This window comes from Triturus cristatus, chromosome 4_1 (genome assembly GCF_964204655.1).
Source record: "Triturus cristatus chromosome 4_1, aTriCri1.1, whole genome shotgun sequence".
Classification (NCBI taxonomy): Eukaryota; Metazoa; Chordata; class Amphibia; order Caudata; family Salamandridae; genus Triturus; species Triturus cristatus.
Window position 1 is genome coordinate 684,818,089 of NC_140585.1, and position 22,900 is coordinate 684,840,988.

A 22,900-nucleotide genomic window follows, 5' to 3' on the forward strand; every position below is an offset into this window, starting at 1 on the left:
AGGGTAAGGTTAAAGAAGAACCTTGTTCAATGATATGTAACAAAGTTCTTGTAATATTAGCAGAATATCTATTTTTCATAAACCCAGATTGATCTGGATGAATAATAGCATCTAAGACAGGGGCTAATCTAGTGGCTAATATTTAAGCATATAATTTACAATCTTGATTAATTAAAGAAATAGGACGATAATTAGACACAAGTGTGGGGTCTTTATCTGGTTTGGGAAGTACAATAATTAAAGCCTCAGTAAAGGAATCTGAGGTAATTCCTGAAGAGCCAAAAGATGTAAAAAGATTCAATAAAAAAGGTAAAAGTTGGGACTGAAATTCTTTGTAAAATTCAGCCGGGATACCGTCAGGACCCGGAGATTTTTTTCTTTTTTTTTTTTAAGAGATTTTATGGCAGATATAATTTCATCTTTAGTAATGGGTGAATCAAGTCCGATTTTATCTGACTGAGAGATCTTAGGTAATCTACATGAATGTAAAAAAGAATCAATCAAGGAGTCATCATGAAAATCGGGCTTATTATATAAATTAGAATAAAAATCCAAAAATTCATTAACAATATCTTTATGAAATATAGCAATTTGAGTTTTATCTTTTTTTATATACGTAAGTAATTAGCAAAAAGTCTTCCAGATCTATTTGCATTAAAACTAAATTTGGCTTTAGCCCTAGAAATCTGAACACCAGCTCTTTTACTAAGAATTGTATTAAATTCATAGCGAAGCTTTTGTAACTTAAATCTATATTGAGGATCATTAGACGTAATAAAAAGTCGTTCAAATTTCGCAATTTGTTTTTCTAAATTTTTAGTATTTGCATTAAAAGTCTTATTTTCGTGGGCCATAATAGAAATAATAACACCTTTAATATTTTATCTTTTTAACACAAACTTTCTTCCATTTTTGAAAAGACACAGTTAACAGTATTTGATAAAGGACAGCAGTTGAAAGCAGTGCACTAAATTACAATAGAAGTGGTCCAATTTAGTATCGCCCAACACATTAGTATACATATGAAGTAGCATTTGGTAAACAATTTGGCACAATTATCAAGTTAAAGTCGGAAACACAACTAAAGACATGTTTAAGCCACTAAATCCTGACCCTACCACCCGCGAACAAGACTTCGCCAATGTGAACTGTTATTGTGTCAATGTCGGTAGCCTTCTCACGGTTGTGTTGTGAAACTAAATCCATCAGGTACTAGGAGTATGTCAGGTGTTGGTTGTCATTACTGCATAAGATGGGGGACCAGTGCTGTTACAGTGATATAATGCCTGTGTGCGCCCTCTGATGGTGTATTGGTTATTGCATGATGCATGTCAAGTAATTCAGTGGTGGTGTGCATAATGTACGGCTTATGTGTCTGAGGGTGCCATAGCATTGAAGGATTCTCATACAGCATCTCATTCTACCGCTATGAGTTTTTTTCCTTAATACCCGGTCTGAATATCATCCATAATACTTCATACAAGCTAACAAAATCAATCTGATAAAAAAATACTTTTATATCTACGTTAAAAGGCAAAAAGACATGGTGTTTTACAACAAAACAAGAAAAGGCCATGGTGAGCCCCAACTTCAAAAAAAGGAAATCAAAACAACACAGCTAAACAAAAAAGAATATTTTAGTATGCCTAATGTTTAATTAATACGAGAATAGTGCCTCTCAAAAACAAATATACAAGAAGATGCATACTACACCAGGTATTGGGACTGACACTTTTGAATGGTGGGGGATTGCTGTGATTAATCTATCAAGCTCTCATGGGGAGCACCTCACATGGCAGGGCATACAACATGCCATGCCATTGGTGTGAAACTGTAAGTAGCCATGGAGATAAAGGCTGCTTCCATCCTGTGAAGCAGGAGAGCTTGAGTTTTAAAGTCAGTGTGTAGGATTGCATGGCTGCTCTGTGGAGATGTCTGGTGTTGAACAAGATAGAAAATAATCTTTGGTTGATGAAAGTCAATTGGTGGTTGGAAGCAGCAAGTACCTGACGGACTTGAGGTATTTCTAGTGTAGGTTTCCCTAGTTCCTTCCTCATCATGATTGGGACTTCCGCTGGGGAGTCGTTTCATAAGTTAGATGAACTATGTGACTATGGTTTACAACAGAGGAGGGGAATAGCCTGGCCTTGTGTTAGAAGTAACTCTTTTGAAAACCTAAGTGCTGGAAGAGTAGCATGGACAAAATGTATATATGTAAATAATATAAATATTTGGCTAGTGATTAAGGTGTATGTTAAGACTTGTGTTTCCCTCTACAACAAGCCATTGAATGTTCTACCTGACCAGCTTCGTGTATGCATTGACCCTAAAGATGCCCTCTGGGAAGAGGACAAGAATGCCACTTTAAGAAACCTCCCTGAGAAAGTAACTCTACTCCAACCTCTGAGTGAAAGTTGAATCAAAAAGCAGAGGACCCTATAGACGGCACCTGACCTGTGCTCCAAACAAATGTGAGTAAACCCAAATATATATCAATGTGTGCACACACTACAAGCACCTGCTGCTAAGGTGCATAAACCAAGACAGGTTACAAATGACAACATAAAGCGTAGGAGTGCACCGCAACAATAACCAAAAACCAGAATGTGATTCTTGACTTTATTTTCTTTTCTTTAAAAAGCATCATTTAAATGCAGCGAAGACAACCAACACGTTTCATTCAGAACAATTACTTCTTCGGGTCGGATGTAATAGTAGGAGTTATTCAGCCAATTCCAGGCGTCAGTGTTCAGGTTCAAAATAAAAACCCACGGGAATATCCTCCTTCAAATGTGCTGTTTAGTAACATGTAAATAGTATATATCTCTGTCGTCCTGTTATAAGAGCTGATGTACTTAGCAGCAATAATTTCCAAGCAAGGTGAAAACGGCAAGGGAAAAAATGGCTTGGGGGGGGCAATAAGCCCTGAGGAGCACTACGATTGGTGCTAGTGCCGCAACCGACCGACCGCTTCACCCGAGTGTGAGGGTGAGGTCAGGAGTGGACGAGAATGCAACTCTAAGAAACCTCTCTCAGAAAGTAACTCTTCTCCATCCTCTTTGAGTGGATGTTTCAACTTTAAATATATACAGACTTTGTCAGTGGGCTGTTGCTCAACTGTCAGGACTTGGTAATATAATATGGAGCTTCCCTACAGCTGACTGAACACTATTTTGGCCACAGGTCTGCACAGAACCTATTGTCACTGGCGCTTCCAGAACATGAACGAGTGCTGTTAGTTCATTCTTTGTTGAGTTTCAATGGAGTGGCCCACAAAAACTACACGACCTGGGTCAATATTACAGTACAATAAAGCGATGGTCGTGGTAGCAATTTCTTACGAACAAACAAAAATAGAATAGCGCAATCAACACTTTTTAGTTGCTTGATGCCTTAATCAAATTTAATAGTAGTTCCAAAGGCATTCAAATGCGATTCAAATTCAAAGGATTTCAGTCGTGGATACACAGTTGCTCCAGTAAGTTACGATGCAGAATATATACAGTGCTCTAGGTGATTTAGGAGAGAGGGAAGAGAATTGGGTAGAAGGTGGTGAATATGTGAGTGAAGGACAAGGAAAAGGTATTGTGACATATATACATCATTTGTACATAAATAGGACCTTTCCGGCCTAACACAGGTCAATTGTACCTGAATAGATATATAACTCTAATGAACATGTTTATTTTACAAATTTGTCTTTAGAGTTTGTGTTGAGGTTTGGGCTGTCAACGTTTCGACCCCTGTGGTAGAGGGTAGATTAGTCCTCACGTTGGAGCTTCATCAGGACAAGGTCATGAAGAGCACCTGTGAATAATCAAAAAGTGTGTGTGAGAGAAGGAACTATAAATATAAGGGGATTGGCGCTAAAAAGTGTGGTATATATTACCTACTTAAGGCAACAGCAGTGTGACTATGCTGTACGTTCAGGGACGCGGATGGCTCATATGTAGCTGTTAAAAGTCAGAGGGAAAACACATGAGAGTACAATCAGGGATCCTAATCTCAAGCTTCATTAAGTTCGGAAGTGACACTCAATGTAAAACTTACTCAGAAAGAATACTGCTGAAGACAACTCAATCGCAGTTAGGGACTTAATTCACTTTCAATCTAGTACACGGAGGAAATACACAAAAAAGGGGCTTGTCAAACAAAGACTCAGCGAGGAACTTAATCCACTTTCAATCTAATACAGGGAGGAAATACACAACAAAGGGGCTCGTCAAATAAAAGCTCAGCGAGGAAAGTGAAACAAATTGAGAAAGGGAGTGCCTCACTAGTGCGTCCGGGCCTGCAGGAGAATTCATGAGTGCCCCTCGTATTCATGTTACAAACACACAATGGGGCAGGAGAGGAAACCTGGTGCCTAACTAGAGGTCATCTATGTCTGTTGCCTAAGCACCCCTGTTCCCATCTATTTTTGTTTGTTCGTAAGAAATTGCTACCACAACCATCGCTTTATTGTACTGTTAGTTCATTCTTTGACAGGAACATGCGTGAAGGCCCTGTTGAGGCTCTACTGGCCTACCCAAAATGCTAAAAAAGTCTAACATGCACAAAGATGCGAACGTGGCACCTGGAATGTCTTGCTACTCCTCACCGAAGAAGACAGAAGGGCTGCCTCAAGAAACTATTTGGGTAAGATACCTGCCTGGTGACCACACTCACTTTCTGCCCTGATTTCTATTGTGTATGGACCCTCCTCCTTTTTTGGAGGTCTAAATGGCCTGTGATCAAGATGGGTCTACTTTTCTCCAGTGAAAGTAGGGGTGTACCAAATTTGCTTTTGTGCAATTGTGCAAAATTTCAGCAAAATTACACGAAATTACATGTAATTATGCAAAATGCAAGTCCATGTTTTTGTGCTATATTAAAGGCCAAAATGCATCCTTATGTCGCTTTTTGGCACACAGGCACTTTTTTCAAAAGCACCGCGAACAACAACCACTCATGTTCTGTTGTTCACATGCGTTTGTGGTACATTTTTACAGTGAAGTCATGTCTCAGGTTTACTGCAAATGGCATGCAATTATGTAAAGTGGCAAAGGATAAGATAATATTTATAAAGCGCACTTATACCCGAAGGGTGTCATGGCTCTGGGCGCCATGACCCGGGGAGGAGAGAGAAGTGCCAACACCCAACTAAGAAGCAAATATCCATGTTTTCAAAAGTTGTCTGAAGACCGGGAGAGAGTCTGCATTGGAAATGAATGGGGGCAAGATATTATGCATTATGCATAATGGCATTATTTTGGGAATTTCAAATTCCCAAAATTCTAAATTACACAGGCAGAATTTAAATGGCGCCCAGGCCTAAGTGAGAGCTAACAATGCTGCAAACCATTACTTGTGGGTCAAACTGAATTTTCCTCATTCATCCTCAAGGCTGTTCCTCCATGTGTAAGCAGCCACCGACCCAGAGCCTCTATCATTACCAGGTCACAGGACATTCCAATTTTAATGGACCATTTAACACTAAACAACTACATCGTGTATCTTTATAGAACTTGTTGCTCCATTTTTCCAACCATAAGACTTCTTATTTTCCTTGCATGTTAAACTGTATTTTCCTTTGATTTAATTGTTTTTGTTGTCACTAGCAATAGGTTAGTTTGTGAACGGTAACCCTGTTGGTGGGAGGACTGAGATCCTCTATTTGAATGGGTTGCGCTTGTGATTGGCTAGCACTGTACATGGAGTCCTTGCATACATTCTTAGTACGAATTCATTGTTAAAGACATTGCACCGATACTGTTTTGTGTCCATATAAAACTGGCTAACTAAAATGGCTGCTTCCTGGCACGGGTTGCATGACTATTTTCCATGCCTAAACAGGCTTTATTACGGGTGGAAGTCCTGTCATACTCAAAACGAAACATTATTTTCCCCTCCTTAATTTTGCCATCACATTTGGTTGGCTCTGCTTCTGTGCCTCGTTGATTTAGAATCAGCATGGCCGAGGCAACCTCCGAGGCAGACAATAGCGCCAATGTTCCGCCTGTTGCTTCTAATGTGTTCTTGTCCTTCAGGCACATCCCTTCAGGAGATTAGGGTAAACCAAGCATGATTAGGTGCACTTGCAGCTCTGAGTCTAAACCTAGCTAGGTCAAAGTAAAGTGAGTAGCTTACAGTGTAAACATAATTGTCTTGTTCACCAAATGAAAGCTTGTAGATGTCGGGCACATGAAAAAGTTGGGAGGGGACACGTGGAACAGCTCTTCAAGGGATCTAAGGTAGAATACGGCAAACAGAAGCCTCTTTCATGGAGTGCCTGGTGGCAGATGCAGAGGGCTTGGATAACAGACCCAGGCTACCGAATGATGACGTTTACGCAGTAGGTTGTTGAAGAGGCTAAGATAGATGGATTGCCGAAATAAATATCTGAAAGAATAATGGACTGCTGAATAAACAAAACTAGGCACCGGAGAGGGAAAATAAAGAGGCAACCTGGTTAACAACAGTTTGCACTAAAACGGATATAAAGTAAATCATGTAAACATGGGGTTGTGACTTAGAACCAAAACCACTTTCCGGATGGTTCAATGTATCGTATTTCATCTCGTTGGATAATCTTATCTATTTATGTATTTATCAGAAATAACATTTCATTCAAAAACATATTGCAAGAGACATTATGGTGGTATGTACAACAGTGAGGACCATCAATTCAGAGAAGCAACAATAAAGTGTTGATTAATTGCACTTGCTATGTGGTTGTCTATTGCAGACATAGCTATCTACAGATTTGCAGTGTGAGTTCACTTAAGCACATAGGTGTGCAATGTACATATTTACATCGCTGTGAGGAGAGGGCATTGCTCATTTGTGTCTTTTGATTTGCACTCATTTGTGTTGAGCAGCAACAGGTGACATTTAAATGCCTGGTGTAGGGAGCTCCCACTGCCAGGGCCTAGAAGGTAAAAGAGGGAAACTTGGAGGTGCCACAAGGCAGTTTAGGGTGTGGCAAGCCATTTGTGTTGAGTAGATTGCAGATTCAAGGTCGAGGTGTAGTGAGATAGGGAGCCAGAGAGGTCATTAACCTAGATGTAGATCCACTGCTACACCAGAGGAAACTCTGAAAGGAGCTTACTTAAATAGAGAGCTAAACTGCCCTGACACAAACGGGCCCCTTCTGAAAGACTCAGATGAGGACTTGCAGCTTTATGGCAGAGTCCCCTCCACGAAAACAACGCAATCAATTGGGGGGGGGGGGGGGAGGGGGAGGGAGGAGCCCGACTTGCGCCTGATCCTGTTAGACAGACAAAGTCCCTCTGTCTCACTGATATGACGAAACATAGGTTTGTTAGTTCACTGTTATAAAATAGTCAAAGGAGCTTCATAAATATCTCTGAAGGGTGTAAATATTCCATGCTAGCCCCATGAAGAGTTAGAGAAACAATACAGTCAATTAATACCACGTCGTTACCTGTAACCTTGGCCATTTCGTTTATATTCAGTAAGATATGGTTCAGCGCTAGCAAGTCTCTTTGTCCAAATTATTAAGCAAATGTGCTGTTTATCAGAGATATTGTTTTCTCTGCCGCTCTGACCACCTATTCTCCTTTGATATACCTGTACATAATTTCACTCTGTATATATGCACTGCACCACCATCACTGAGCACCCAATGTCACTTTAATATTTGTCACTTCAATATTGTATCTCATATTGACAGGCCTTTAAATATTTGTAAATATACATGAAAGCTTCACTTTATATAAAGTAATAATTTTGCAAGCTTCTACTAGCCAGCGTTTTGCTTTTTTGTGTTCCAATACGGTTGAATATGTGTGCTATTACCTAATCGAAGCAATTGCAACTATTTTCTGATTTGTTTACTATGTATTAAGCAACCATTTTTTAATCCAGGTCATTATGTGCTAAGCGGTTGTTTCCTCCCCGACAGAATCATTGTAGCTGCGCATACACATATATTCAGTAAGAGTCAATCAGATGCTGCTTTCAGAAGGCAGATTTATGAGGATGGAAGCAAATAACCAAGCCTACATTGATGCGAAGAAACTTTCCTTGAGACAAATGCAACATGAGGGGTACATAAACCTTGATATCTGTATTTAGGGCCCCACATTTATTAACTGAAAGATTTCACTAAGGGCAGTGTTCTGACAGAAAAGTCCTCTGTATGGTTATGGACGTGCATCCGTGCCCCGAGTACCTAGCTGTACTGTTGGCTGGATTGCTAATGTTGATTTATGTTGTAATAGATGAACACAAACCATGCAATGACATAGGCCTGCCTCATGGATTGTGGTCTTGTTGGACCGGGAACGGCACCCTAAGCGCAACCCTCATAATGGTGGAAGGCTACTGCCTTCACCAGGAGTTATGCAGCAGGATCACGGTGGTGGCAGCATAAGATGTAGTGATCAGTAGGAGTTAGCAGATCCTCTTAAACTTGTTTCACTGGAGTAATGCCTACCAGCCCACTCCACTTTTTTAAAGTTCCTCTGCTGTGTGCTTAACCAACCTTGGCCTACATCAGTTAGATGTACAGTGTGCAGCGCAGGAGCATTGACTCTGTGTTGGATGTATGTGTTCCTGGGAAGTGTACAGTACAGGCATAGAGCAGTGCTGTGCAGTGCATGCATGGTGAGTGCATGTACTGAGTGTATGTATACCAGAGAGGAATACATTACATGAGAGATGCTGTGCTGTGCAGTATGTGCCCAGTGAAAGCATGTGCTGGGTGTATGTGTGCTTGAGAAAAGTACAATGCATGAAGGGTGAAGTGTTGTGCAGTGCACGCGTGGTGAATGTGTGTGCTAGCACTGTGCTTGTTTTCAAGTAGCACACCATGGCACAATACAGAGTAGTGCATACAGAGTGAATGTGTGTTCTGAATCATCTGTGATTGCCTTAGTTTGCACAACACATGGAGGTAACAGTACTGGACAGTGTGTGTGCTAAGCACGTGCACTGAGTGTGAGTGTGCCTGCAATGGTACATTATATGGAGGACACCAGGTTCTTTTTTGGGAAACCCCGGTCTGCATGGTGAAGACATGAGAAGTAGAGGAGTCTCCCCAGACAGGTTTGTGTATTGTTGCATTCCTGTGCAGGGGTTAGGACACACTGGAGTAGGGAGAGAGAGGCTCTCCCTTTAAACTTGAAAGGTTTATCTTTGATTCAGTGAGAGATACAAGGAAGGGGCCTGGGCATGTCTCAGGAAGGATAAAAATCATAAAGGGTAGGCCTGGGAGAACAGGAATAACCTTTTGATACACATATCCTGTAGCCGAAATCCAGGTGTGAACTCCAGTCACTCCCATGGCATATGTTGTGGTACTATCAGCTTTGGAGTCTCTTCTGCTATGACAGACAGTCTTTCAAGAGGAAGAGAGAGGGGGAAGGATGTACCTCAAAAGAAGTAGAACCTCAACATAAAACATCGAAGTTCCAGACCCGAAATCACATTTTGTCTCCGGAAATGGACTATAAGATGGGGAAGTTAAGACCCTAAAAACTTGTCATCTGCCAAAAAGCCAAATGGGATCCGTGAGGAGGGTAAGCTCTGCAAGAGTTCTGCCAGTGACCAGAATTGGGGGCCAAGTCCTGCTAGTCTCTCTGCTGGTTGAGGGGACAAAACCTAGGTAAACCAAGACCACCTGCTCCGGAACCTGGAGCACCAGTGTCTGTCTGCTTGCCAAGACCAGTATGTCCTGTGAGGGAGAGGAGAGTGTTGAAGGGAGCGAAGTCCAGTTGGGTGCCAAACCGAGTGGACTCCCAGTGTGAGATGTGAGGGAACGGCTGCTGCACCAATTGGGTCGTGGCCCATGTGCAGGTTCTGACCCCTGTAACGGAGGAGAGCACCACTGTGAATATAGTCACGAGCGGAGGACTGTGCAGGGTGAGTGAAGCCTGCGTGGTGCCTTGCTATGACCTCATATGCCAGGAAAGGCCATCCCAAAAGTATTGCTGGAGTACAAGTGCCAAGGCCTGTGCGGAGCCTAGAGGTGACCCGGTATACCAGGAGGGGCCACCGTGGTACAGACTGCTGTGTGGTGAGGGCTGGCAAGTAGCAGTACAGCACCACTGTATTCCAGGAGGGGTTGCCATTATCAAGGATTGCTGAGGACTGTGAATCCTGTGACCTGTGGGTCACCACTAAGCATCAGACTCACCATGCAGTAACAGCACTGAAACACCTTTGATCGCTGTTGAAGCCAACTCTTTCACAAGGACCAGAGCAGTGTGAGTGTCCAAGGTAGGGGCATCCGCTCAGACACTGCAATCTTTCTCACTGCTAGAGCAGGTACGACTAGTTAAGGGCCAATTGGGCCTTGGGGGACTGGCTGCAATGGCTCTGCGGCATCAATATACTTTTGACTACTTTGTTAAGAGTTGAAGTGGACTCTTGAGTTAAGGCCTTCTGGTGAGCATTCCCTAAATGCTACCACCAGTAAATGGAGAATAACCCTAACCACTTTACGAAGGGCTGGAGGGACAGAGATGTGTGAGCGGATCACTAGAGCCATTACCTCGAAGGGAATGTGATATTGTTCATGTATGTCATAATACTACTTTCAATGCGTAGAGTTAGAAATAAAAAAAAAAATTTCAATACAAAAATAAGTATTTGATTAGACATTGATTTATTGACACTGCTGCATACTCTTTGAGTTTTGAGTCATGTTCAGTAATTTGTATTCACACTTCCCTCCCAAGGGAGCGTTGGACTGCTAAGCAATAGCTATCATTGAGAGTCAAGTGCAGAAGGGTTACTTTACCCAAGGGCTCAGAATTCATAGTATGTCAGGCCCCGGGACACGAGGAGTAAAAGGCCTCAACCCCCATGGTTGGGCCCAGTAACTCTTGTGCACCCCGTGGCAGTCTGAAAAGGGTTCTGACAAGTTGATAATGGACAAAAGGAACTTTATTGGAACTAATGACATCACACAAAACCAAAACTGGCCCTGAGAGCAGTGCTTTGAAAGTGCAGGCACTGAGTACCAACAGTTCTTTAATTTTAAAGAGAGAGTACCATCACTTCTCACAGCTGTGGGGAATATGTTTAATAGGGGACTGGACCGTCTCAGTAGAAAAAGAGTGTTCTAGGATTGTAAGTGCCTGTACATTTATATGTTAATTTCAAGCACTTATCGGGATGCCGGATGGGAGAAACTGCTTGCGTGGTTAGAGCCAAACATTGGCCTTGTATGATCATGGCCTCTGATTTGAAAATGATGAAGATGCTAACAATTCATCAATGGGAAGCTAAGAAACGCTAAATCATTATATGGATTGGATTAGGAGAGCTCTCAGGAAACCCTGCGGTTGAACATGGTCCTAAAAAAAAAATCACCGTTGAAAATAATTCAAGACCATTTTTTTTATTTTACTTTGAATCTGAATGTTTCTCATTTGTTGCTCCTTATACTTCCTAACACATTTGGTTCTGTGTTTAAACCATGGTCCTAAAAAACCTTTCTCGTTAAACCTAGTTGTGGAACCACTGATTTAATTTTGAATATGAATGTATTCTCTCATATTATGCCTTATCCTTTCTAATGTTTGGTTCTATGTTGTCATAGTGATGTAGTGACTCTTACAGTTTCTGGCCATACATCTCTGTACTGTTCTGTATTTAAACCTTCCCTGCAACTGTCTCTCTCTTTCATAATTAGGTGAACAATTATCAAAGCATTGCTTTTCACTTCTCTAAAAGTAAATATTACATTCCCTGGTTCTACTACTTCCTAAAAGAACAACCACATAAAGTCTCACACCTTTTTTCTTAAATACTATGTGAAACTTCAGTTTATACAACAACCCATATAATACTCATGTCACTGAGATGTATTTTTCTTTTACGTTTATATTTTTCTGTTTAAAGATTCTTACATGAAAGGCTTTCTCCTGAAAGTAGCTAATACCCTCAAAGTCGAACTAAATTCCCTTTGTCAGGTTTGACTGACAGTGGAATTAACTTTAAACTGAAGTGTGAGCATTTTATGATTGATCTCAGCCAGCAGCTGCATTTGAGGATGAAAGATTTGCTACACAGATTCCTGATCAAATAGATTGTATACTCTCACCCCAGTATCAATATAAGAGTTGATTTTGATTTTTTTTAAATGTGTGCTTAACATTATGAACATTTTTGCAATAAAATAAAGACACTGCTCCTTTCCAGTACTGCATTTTACTGTGTTTGCTAGGCTGAACTATGCCTTAGCTCCATATTGTTTTCTAACGCAGCCATGATGTGTGTTTTCATTTCTTGTTCTGATACCACATGTACCCAAATTGTGCACTGATGCTCTGTATTGACATGCTGTTCTTTAAGAATTGCAGAGGAAGCCTTTTGCAACATTCAAGGCTCTTCCTGCCATAGTACTGTGAATCTATTTATTATGGGAAAGCTAATATTTTTGTAACGAGGTTTGTACTGCCACATCTGATGATATTAGGTCACAATAGAGCATACTAATATTAATTTAGGGGATAGTGCTAGGGTGCTGGCAATAGGGGAAGTGTAATTCTGAAATGTGATTTGTTTAGCTTTGCTCACCTTATGATGGCTGTGCAATTTCCATCGGCTTTTATTATAGCCTTATAGCACGCTGTAGTGTGCTATGTCGGCCATCGGGCCCGCTCCAGCGCTAAGGGACCGAGCTGAAGGCCTTTAATGGCTGGTATAGCCCAGTTATGGAGAGCTATAAGACTATTAGAACATTCCGCCACTAAAGGGTAGAATGTTTTATCAAATAAAACAAAGGCCTCAGTGAACCCCAGGGGATTTAAATTCCCTCTGGCTCTATGAGGCTTTTGTTCAAAGCAATAGCTGCGAACGACAAACATTGGAATGTTCTAGCTCCGGGCTATTACCAGCCATTAGAAGCCCTAAGCACTCCATTGTCTTCAATGGAGCTCCCAACATTCCAATGTTCTAATATAGCATTATAGCCAGTCATAGCGGGCTATATTTATTTAGGAGTTTTATATAGTGCTTGCCAGACCCCAAGGTATCGGAGCACTTTACAACATAAGTAGCGGTGAACTCTCAAAAAATAACAGTAGTATACATATTGACTCGTGGCAAATCGAAAGTCTCAGAGCACAATACAACATTGATAGCAAGAAATCACAGAATATAGGAGTAATATACACATTGACTCGTGTCATGGTATAGGAACGAGTCGGGAGGTGGGTGAGGTAGAAGTCTTAGTGTTAAGGTGTCTGAGTGCTGCAATGGGCAAGAGTCTGCGTTAGGGCGGCCGCTATCCATTCAGAAGGGATCGGTTGAGGAAGAGGTCTTTGAGCTGCCTTTTGAATTTTACAAAGGAGGGGGTAGTCCTGATATGGACTGGGATGGAGTTCCAGATTTTGGGCGCATTTCTGGAGAAGGATCGAGATGAGGTTTTTGTTTGCGAGTTTTTGGAGGGGTGAGGAGTAGAGTGTTGGTACTCCTGAGGCTCCTTGTCTGACATACTTTCTTGAGTTTGGCGGCCAGGTAGGCGGGTTTCCCAGTGTACAGAGCTTTGTGTGTGAGACAGGCAGTTCTGAAATTGGCACGCATTTCGATTGGGAGCCATTTTAGCTTTCTTAGTGCGGGCGAGGTGTGTTCAAATTTCTTTACTCCGGTGACCATTCTGGCTGCTGCGCTGAGAGTTTATCTGAGGTGAGCTAAGTGAGATTTTACTGTTCCAGTGAGGTTTGCATTCCCGTAATCCAGTCTGGACAACATCATGGATTGAGTAGCTTGTTTGATGTCGTTGGGAGGGATGAAGGGTTTTATTTTGTTAATCACTTTAAGGTTGAGGAAGGCGCTCTTAGCGGAGTTCTTGATGTGTTTGGCCATGTCTAATTTTGTGTCTAGAGTGATTCCCAGTGATTTTATGGAGTCAGCCAGGGTGAGATTACAGTTGAGAGTATCAATGGCTTTTAACCATTCTGTGACTTGGGGGTTCTGCTCCTTATTGGAAATGAGAAGGATTTCCGTCTAGTCTTGGTTGAGGTTCAGGTGGTTGAGTTATAGCCAGTGTTGGACTTCTCTTAGAGTGACGTTTAGTCTTTGAATGCCATCAATGGAGGAGGTTTCGAGATAGATCTGGGTGTCGTCCGCATAAAGGTGGAAGGGGAGTATAAAATTATATGGTGGTCGGACCAGTCAACAGGCAGGATGTGGTCTATAGTGACTGTATCTACTTGAGCAATAATGGCATCCAGGATTGAGCCTCTATTATCGGTTTGTTCTGTGCAGTGTTGGGTAAAGTTACTATTGTGAAGAAGTTCGTTCAAGGTTTGGATAAGCAAGTTGTTTTCCTCGTTCCAGTGTAGGTTGAAGTCACCTAGAATAATGTTGTTGGAGTCTCGCAGTGCGCAGTGAGTTATCAAGTCGGAAAGGTGTTCTACGAATGAGGTGGTATTGTCAGGCGGATGGTGGAGGGGATGGCAGAGTAGTGTTTTATTGTCACTCGTCTTAATTAGGCAGTTAGACATTCAAATGAGTTATATTTGAAGGAGTCAATTTCCGTTACGGAGATGTTGTTCTTGTGTATGATTGCAATCCCCCTCCTTGTTGGTTTTTTCTTTCTTTATTGATGATTAAGAAGCCCGGGGGCACAAGCATGTCAATGGATGGGGAAGAGAACTCATTCAACCATGTTTCGGTGATGAACGTGATATCTATGTCATGGGTAAGGATGGTTTCTGCCAGTTCAGTTGCATGTTTCATGGCCGATCTGCAGTTTATGAGCATGCATTTGGTGGTGGCCCCCTCATTATTGAGTTTCCTCTTAGGGGGGCCCTGGGAATAGCAGAAAGGAATGCTGGGGGTCTTGACGTTCTGGGAGGGGAGCGTTCTCCACCAAATCCAGTGATAACCTGGATCTTAGAGTTTGGGGTGACAGTAGAGGATGTGTCATATGAGGTGGTAAGTTCCATCGCTTCTCTCATGGACATTGTGGCTTTTGATCTTTTGGGTCTCTGTGTTTGGTTCAAGATGGGAGTTGTGTTCCAGCTGTGCCATTGAGCCTTGAGAGGCCCGAGTGTTTAGTGTTGGTAGTTGTGGGTGTAGAGTGTGGCGTTGGCGAGATTTCCAGGGTGAGGTGAGGTTCAGTAGGATTTTGTTGAGGCCCACTATTACAGTTTCTAGCTGGCTTTCCAGTTGGGCAAGTCTCTGAGCCGTCTCCCAGGAGGGGTGGCGTCAGGGTTCGAACTGTCCTGGGCATTTGTCAAGGAAAGGACAGAGCTTGACATTGAGCGATTGGCTTTAGGTGTTGGTGTTGCCTATGATATCCCTGTGGGTAGCCATGGACATGGGGTGTGGAGAGTCATGTCGTGATTCAGGCAGCCGCCTCTTGCACATAGGTAGAGGGAGAGAGTTAGGAGTCATTGACTGAGAATTCGGTTCGCTAGTTGTTTGTAGGGAATAGTAATTTGGGGAGAGAGGGGGTAGGTGTCGGTAAGGGAGTTGGAGGGTCTCATCAGAGACATATCTCCAATTAGTTTTGGAAGGTATGTATGTATTGTGCATTTCAGGGGAGGGGTGGTGGGAGGAGAGGTTGTTCTCCAGGGGGGGGAAAAGGTTGGCGTTGTTAGCATAGGTCTTGGGGATAGTTTGTGGGATCTCTAGGAGGATCAGTCTGATCAGTGATTGAGGACGTTTCGTAATGAGGGGAAGAGGTAGTCTAATGCATCTAGGTTATCGCTGTTGGCTTAGATCATGACTGTACCATTAGTGTAGATGGTCGCAGAGGTGTTGCCATTACGCGTAGGGTGGTTTGGGATTGAGATCGTCAGTTTGCAGCTGTATGGAGTGCTAGTTGTTTTGGATATGTGAAGACGTGTTCTGAGAATGGTGTTCCTGTTCGCAGGGCTTTCGGTATGGAAAATGAGATCCATTTCCAGCTGACCTTTGGAGGTGCAGTGGTATATGTCAGCGAATAGTGTATCTGGGTGTTGTGTAATCAGTCTGTGTTTGAAGTTTATTTTCGCTTTTAGTGAGTGGTTGGGGGAAGATGATGGAGAAGGAGTTAGGGCCATGTGGTTTCAGGCAATTTGGTGTGGAGGGGCCGAGGGAGGTTGAGGTGGCTGATGCCATTTAGTCTCAGTTGGAAAGGAGGATAGGTACCCGGAGCTTTGCTCAGTCTATTGGTCAGAGAAGGCTAGGACTGGAAGGTGTTGGCAGTTAGTGTCCCTCTTCTATTAAAGGCCCGCCCCAATGTTAAAGGCCGAGCTGAAGGTGAGGGCCTTTAACAAGGGAGCGGGTCTTTAATAGCCGGTACAGCCCAGCTATGAAGAGCTATAGGGCTATTAGAACATTCTGCCACTAGAGAGCAGAATGTATTAACAAATAAAAGAAAGGCTTCAGGGAGCGTGAGAGGATTGAAATCCCCTTAGGCGTCCTGAAGCCTTTGTTCACAGCCACAGCTGTGAACAAAGAAACATTGGAATGTTGGAGCTCCGGGCTTATACCAGTCATTTTAAGCCCGGAGCTACTCCATTGTTTGCAATGGAGCTCCCAACATTCCAATGTTCTAATATGAATTTGTCTATAAAAGCTGGAATATTTGGAGGTGAGCAATCTGGTTTGTCCGACCTATGTGAGAGCAGCAGTGTCTCTTGATATTGACTTAAAACCAGCCGGGTTCTGTGCAGGGAACAGTGGTGGGTGGTGGGTTTCGGGTAAGAGGGGATTTTGAGGGACGATGCAGAGGGCAAATTAAATAAATATAAAATTTCCCCCTGACATTGGCCACTTGAAATCCCGCCTTACCCAGCCCCACCGCTGTTACCTGCACGGACCGCAGCTGCTTAAAATAATTTAGCTTTGACACCTGACTTCATGTCAAACTCTTTGCTGCAACTAATCTCCCCACACTGATTTACCATCAATTCTGATCAACTTAAAATTTCTGACTTCTGTTTTAATCCGACATCTTGAAGTAAACCTTATGGTTTATAAGTTTAATGGACAACATCATTTTTAATTCAAAGTTTAATGACCAATTGTTCTTATTTATTTGCTGTCAGAACTGTTATCTGTTGGGACACATTGCCTCATATCTTATTGAGGTTAAGGCCATCTCCAATCCCGGAAAGGTACTTTATATTACATTATCTGTTAAGATAGTGTCAACATCAGCTCTAACTACCTCAGTGCCAACTGTGTCTGTTAGTAGCCTGCTCCCAATTTTGCACTACACTGTAATGGTTTATGGTCTAACAGAATAACAAAATGTCTGACATCTTCCCATGCCATTTTAAATAGTGAGAAAAATCTTTTTTTCTACACGGTTGAGGACCAGTGGGCACTGAGAGAGCCTATATTCTCAGTGTTGGCTGTCACACAATTCTTTATTTATCTCTTACTTGATTTCCCACCTTGTAGTAAGTTTCTATACACACCTTTTCTTTTCTTTCTCTGGCCACGAGAGCAACCGAAGATGAGAACGTGAGCATACTGGCAAGTACCATCCAGCAGCTCCTTGGGTGTGCGGACGTGAGGTGCTCTCTGGCCTCTTCTCACATTTTTCTTGTGTTGCACACATTCACTTGATGGTACAATATCACTTTTGTGTGTAGGTCTTGTGGTTATTGACGTTTTAAATTGAACAGTAAGGACCAGCTGGTAATGGTTGATTGGCCGTGCCTGCGGGGGAAGAGGAAAGTGATTGTGAAAACTTCCTGTGGGTCTAAAAGAAAACCAGGTGTTCTGTTCAACGAGGTCAGATTTAATGTTGTTTATAATTGTTTGAGTGGGGGCGGTCTGACTTTTCTTCCCCCTGTGCTCCTGTTGTATTGGGCATGCACTTGACATCACATTTTGTATGATAACATATATATTATTGTAATATGTTTCACGTTGCATAGCAGTGATTACTGACAAGTTAAAAAGGTGTTCTATCAAAAGGAGTGCTGCATTAATATAATGAAATCTGATTTCTATAGAATAATATACAAATATAAAAATATTTGCTCTGTCATGGCTTCATGCACTTATGAAGGTATTTTAAGGAAAGAAACGAGTAATTTTGAGAAGTTACTGTAACCCTAGGTTAAGAGTTATTTTTTTTCTGATGAGCTGAAATCACTGTGAAGTTCTGTGTTGTTAAAAAGTTCTTGATAGAAAAAAGGAACATCATTTTACTTGGATATGTGAAGAGGTGTCAAAGGAGTATAATGTGGTTGTTTATTAAGCTCAAAGATATAAGATTATCGAGCTTGAAGTAATGATGCTAACATAAAAATACCTCCACTGAGTTGCCATGCATACTGCCAGGCTATTCTACAATGGTTGCTTTGACAAATTATGCCAAAATATAATTGATATACATTGACAAAACTAAACATTGCATGCTTCTTGTAGGAAATCCACCTTCTCTGCATAGTCATCCCATATTTTTAGCATTTTGTTTTTGCCTCTTTTGTTAGGATTTGTACCTAGAACTCTGTGCACTGTTACCCCAGGAGTAAAGTGTCCGTGTTCCCCTTTACACATGGTTAAATTGATTTAATCCTAAATTATTGAATTAACTCACTTCTAAGTCTCCAGCATATAGTATAGAAAATGTAGCTAGGGCCTGAAAGTTAAATGCCACCTGTGGACTGCAGCACCTATTTTGACATCCAGAGAATGGGCCCCGCAAACATGGCTTCAGGCCCATCATGTGTAGCCCAAATACAGCAGCCTAAAAACCTGCTTCACCCCAGTCAAAATAACCCATCTCATTAGCTTCTGTGCTCCCCTTTTCCACCCTCTCCTCTCCTGTACTTTACCTGCTCTTTTGTGCCTCTCTCCTTTACCACTGTTGTGCTCCTCCTCAGCCACCACCCATTACACTCCTCCCCCCTCTCAGGACCTATTTAATGACAGCCGCAGGACGGACCGGCCATTAAGCAGGTGCATTGGCGCTGCCCTCCGGGAATTACCTGTCACCAGTCCTCTGACCAGCTCCAATGTTTTGAGGTACCTGCCTTACCTTTCTCCCTCTTCCTCCCTCTCTCTCTCACCTCAGTCTCTTTTGCTCTGTATGACTTGTGTGCCACTTCTCACACTCTTCTGCAATTTCTCTTCCTCTTACTGAGACTTTCTGTGCATTTTTGTTTTGCTCTTTGTGCCCTCTCTCTCACTCTTTGTGCTCACTCTCTTTGAGCCATTTCTCTGTTTGTGACTTTTCCTCTCGCTCTAACATGTGACTTTTCTGTACTGTTTCTTTTTATCTCTTTGTGCCATTTCTCACTCTTTTCTCACTCTTGCTGTGACTTTTCTGTGCTGTGTTTCTTGCTCTTTTTGCCTCTTTGTGCCATTTTACTCCCCTTTTTTCACTCTTACTGGGACTTTTCAGTACCCTTCCCTTCACCCTTTTTGCCTCTTTGTGCCATTTCTCTCCCTCTTTTTGCTTATTTGTGCCGATGGTGTGACTTTTCACTGCAGTTTCTCGCAATCTTTTTGCATCGTTGTGCCATTTATCACACACTTTTTCTGACCTTTGCTATTTCCTCAGCTTCTCTGTACCCCTTTCCTACCCTCTCAGTGCACCCTTCTACCCCCTCTTCTTACATGATTTTTTGTGCCTCTCTACTTCACCACTGTTGTGCTCCTCTTTACCCAACCTACCAGTCCCTGCACTCCTCCCACCTCCCATTCCCCTACCAGGACCTACTTAATGGCAGCTGCAGTGCGGGTGTGCTGCTGCTGCTGAGCCGGTTTCGGGCACCTAGACTGCACATAGTGACAAAAACTCTGGACCTCTACTCACCACTACCCTGCTGCTCTCCTTTGTGCCTTGAACCCCAGACACCCCACCACCCTATGCTAGTGTGCAACACCACACAACACAAAAGGAACACTTTACATGCACCACCATGCCAGTAAGACAGCAACCATAAACATAGCTTCTACACCCCGTATGAAGACAAACACCTGTCAAAAAATACACCTGCACCTGTATACGATGGGCATGCGTGCTCCTCAACTCCTTCTCACTAAACAAGTATGCCAAGGAGATCTTGGACCTGCTGGAAGTTGCCGTTGCAGACCTCCTCTTCCTCATGGAAACAAGGCTGACCATAGCTTCAAAGACAGATGTCGCTATCGCCAGATGCAAGCTCTCAAGGCAAGACCAGCTAAACAAGCCAAGAGCAGCAGTTGCTATAGTCTACAAAGACACCTTCATCTGGACTACCTCTGCTGAAGCAAACTATATAGAGCACCTCAAATTTTAATTACAAATCACAGCAAATTTCCACCTAAGTGGGATCATAATCTACTGTCCTCCAGGCCTGAGCCAACTCTGCAAACAACATCACGGACTTCATCATCCCCAAGTCTTCAATGCCAGAGCTTTCATTCTCCCAGGAGACTTCACTTTCCATCTTGAAGACTGAACTGACCCCAAATCAACTGCCCTTCTTGACAACCTTGGCAATCTGGGAATAATCAATGCATTACGGAACCCACTCACTGCCGTACACATCCTAGACCCCTTCTTCACATCTTTCAAACAAAATTGATGATCAACACACCAAGCCCATTTACATGGATAGACCACGCCATGAACAGTTTTACAGTCAACATCTATCAAACCAGAAGAGCTCCCAGAATGGGTCCAGCACACTGACAGTGGAACTCTCTAAAATAGGTGGACTGGACGACCACCCTACACAAGAAGAATCAAGAAACCACAAGCATCCTGGCATGCAACATCGAAAACCTCAACAAGTAGATCACCAACTATGTTGACAACCTGGCTCCCATGAAAGGAAGAAACACAGCAAAAACCAGAAAGCAAGCCAGCTTGTACACAGAAGACCTCAAAATGACGAAGCAACACTTCAAACAACTAGAATGAAAATGTAGAACCAGCAAAGGGGAGGCGGAAGAAAACACCTTCAAATAACCCAGGGAAGGTACGATGAGTTAATCCAAGGAACTGAGAGGTAGCCCCTAGTCAAAGAAATAAACACCAGCTACAACCGCAGCAAAGTAATCTTCAAAATCATGAAAGACGTCACCACACTCACAGTTGTCACTGGAAACATCAACCCATCACATGATCTGTGCAACGACCTCTCAAACTTCTTTTGCAGCAAAATCTCAACCATATACAGCAACCTCCGCCTGCAACCGGACCCACTGGTGTGCTCTAGATATCTTCTAGTGATGAAGGAAGTCAACACAATCACCACATGGAACACCATTAGCATGCAGGAAACCAAACCAAACATGAAGACCATTCACTCTGGGCCCTGGCAGACTCCTACCCCCACCACACCTTCAACAGAGGACTAATCCCTATTTGTGAGGTCCCTACCCTATCCTTAACACCTCCATCAGTACGGCCACTATACTGGAACATGGAAACATGCAGCCATCAATGCCCTCCTAAAGAGATCTTCATCTGACCTGACCAAACTCGCCAATTACAGAGTAATATTCCTCTTTCCTTTACCAGTCAAAGTCTGGGAAAAAAGCCATCAACAAGAACCTCTCCAACCACCTCGCCAAACAGCAGCACAGAAACTGGCCTTGCAGCAGCAATGGATGACAACCATATGTTACTCAACAGAGGGGAACCTGCAGCCTTCATCCTTTTAGGCCTATCAAACCATCCTGCTTCAATACCCTAAGGCTGCCAAAGAAAATCTTCAAGTGACTACCAGAAAATACCAGGAAAATTATCACCCAAGACCTCGTCACCAGCAGAGAAGACTATGGCAAATCCCTGTACACAGGGATTACCAACTAGCTCACAAGAAGACTACAGACCATCCAAAATGCATCAGCCAGAATAGTCCTCAACTTCCCATGCCGAGCACTCCTCACCCCACACCTTAGGGAAATCCACTGGCTCCGATACAAAAGAGCTCACACTACCAACTCTTCACCCACACCTACAAAGACCACGCCATGAACAGTTTTACAGTCAACATCTATCAAACCAGAAGAGCTCCCAGAATGGGTCCAGCACACTGACAGTGGAACTCTCTAAAATAGGTGGACTGGACAACCACCCTACACAAGAAGAATCAAGAAACCACAAGCATCCTGGCATGCAACATCGAAAACCTCAACAAGTAGATCACCAACTATGTTGACAACCTGGCTCCCATGAAAGGAAGAAACACGGCAAAAAACAGAAAGCAAGCCAGCTTGTACACAGAAGACCTCAAAATGACGAAGCAACACTTCAAACAACTGGAATGAAAATGGAGAACCAGCAAAGGGGAGGCGGAAGAAAACACCTTCAAAGAACCCAGGGAAGGTGCGATGAGTTAATCCAAGGAACTGAGAGGTAGCCCCTAGTCAAAGAAATAAACACCAGCTACAACCATAGCAAAGTAATCTTCAAAATCATGAAAGACGTCACCACACCCACAGTTGTCACTGGAAACATCAACCCATCACATGATCTGTGCAACGACCTCTCAAACTTCTTTTGCAGCAAAATCTCAACCATATACAGCAACCTCCGCCTGCAACCGGACCCACTGGTGTGCTCTAGATATCTTCTAGTGATGAAGGAAGTCAACACAATCACCACATGGAACACCATTAGCATGCAGGAAACCAAACCAAACATGAAGACCATTCACTCTGGGCCCTGGCAGACTCCTACCCCCACCACACCTTCAACAGAGGACTAATCCCTATTTGTGAGGTCCCTACCCTATCCTTAACACCTCCATCAGTACGGCCACTATACTGGAACATGGAAACATGCAGCCATCAATGTTCTCCTAAAGAGATCCTCATCTGACCTGACCTAACTCGCCAATTACTGACTAATAGTCCTCCTTCCCTTACCAGTCAAAGTCTGGGAAAAAGCCATCAACAAGAACCTCTCCAACCACCTCGCCAAACAGCAGCACAGAAACTGCCCTTGCAGCAGCAATGGATGACAACCAGATATTACTCAACAGAGGGGAACCTG

At 42.9% G+C, this 22,900-nt stretch overlaps 1 long non-coding RNA gene across 3 annotated transcripts in view; it reads right to left on the reverse strand.

Moving 5' to 3' along the window:
* The window catches only part of LOC146855389 (uncharacterized), a 75,922-nt gene that overhangs the window by 39,509 nt on the left and 13,513 nt on the right, over positions 1 to 22,900 (reverse strand). Inside the window, exon 1 of one of the 3 annotated variants that reach the window (XR_014980826.1) lies at positions 17,373 to 17,605. The exons of the other annotated variants lie outside the window; for them this stretch is intronic. This is a non-coding gene — a long non-coding RNA (uncharacterized LOC146855389). Of the gene's footprint in view, positions 1 to 17,372; positions 17,606 to 22,900 lie in introns of those variants that run through there. 3 annotated transcript variants of the gene reach the window in all.